The sequence below is a fragment of the Austrofundulus limnaeus genome, unplaced genomic scaffold (assembly GCF_001266775.1).
Source record: "Austrofundulus limnaeus strain Quisiro unplaced genomic scaffold, Austrofundulus_limnaeus-1.0 Scaffold847, whole genome shotgun sequence".
In the NCBI taxonomy this organism is placed as follows: domain Eukaryota; kingdom Metazoa; phylum Chordata; class Actinopteri; order Cyprinodontiformes; family Rivulidae; genus Austrofundulus; species Austrofundulus limnaeus.
This window is the reverse complement of record NW_013953249.1, coordinates 42,276-43,499: the sequence shown is the minus strand read 5'-3', so window position 1 is coordinate 43,499 and position 1,224 is coordinate 42,276.

The following is a 1,224-nucleotide window of genomic DNA, read 5'->3' as shown; positions in this document are numbered from 1 at the left end:
CAACAAAGATTTAATAAAGATTTGAAAATGGAAAAGGGACATAACACGTTGTGTAGCCATTTCCTTACTGTAAAATTTGTATTGTTAATGTTGATAGTGTTCAATAGAAAATAGTGTCACTAGCGCCCCCTTCATTTCCGGAATGCAATAGTCCCATTTCCATATAAGGAATGGGACTGACGGAAAGGTCTGTCACCGCCCCGAGCTGCATGCTGCAGCGAAGTGTACTTGACTCGCAGAGGCGGAGGCAGCCCTGGGGGTATGGCAAGCCATTGTATCATATAAATGGCTGGCAATACAGGGAAAGCCATACAAGTTATCTGATCAATAACTAACACGTTATACCGGCCCTTGCGGCCCAATACACATAGTAACATTAATAACAATAATAACATTAATACGCGTGACACGACACCTATACCACAGCATTCAAACCAATAAGTCAGGTGATGGGGCACATGACCCTCAATGAACATTATATCTAATCAAGCCTATTGTTAAGCAATGGCCCTCTTTTGCATATGACTGACCTCTTTGTCCACCATGTGGAGGCAGTGCTCTTAAGGCTGAGTTCACCTGAAACTCATCTGGTGGAAGAAGTCTCTTGGACGAGAGACTTTAGAGAGAGATTTATAATTACCTCTTCCCTCCTGTTTATTCCTCTGATCCTTACTACATCAACTGATTTTTGTATCCTCTGTAAATGCCTTCCATTTATTTCATTATCCCACCTAATTTTCCATATATTCTTGCTTTCTCTCCAAACTATACTTTTGCCTTCAGATTTAGATAATTTTATTGGTAAATCAATTACTTCTTTTTTATAGCCTCCTTAGCCAACCTATCTGCTCTTTCATTACCCAAAATACTTACATGAGCAGGAGTCCAGAATAATATTACTTTTTTTATTTTGTTCACATATCCTATGATAAACAGCCATAATTTCACATAATATATTTTGATGATTATTTTATGTCCTTTTTCTATGCTCAACAATGCAGATAATCACTACAAATTATTATTTTATTTATATTATTATCCTCCACCCATTCGTAAGCTAATAATATAGCACATAATTCTACTGCAAATATACTCAAATAATTTGTTGTTCTTTTTGAAATATTAATATTTAATTCAGAAATCACTACAGGTATACTGGTTGTTTCATTTTTTGGGTCTTTTTACCCATTACTATAAATTTGCAAATAATTATTATATTTATTC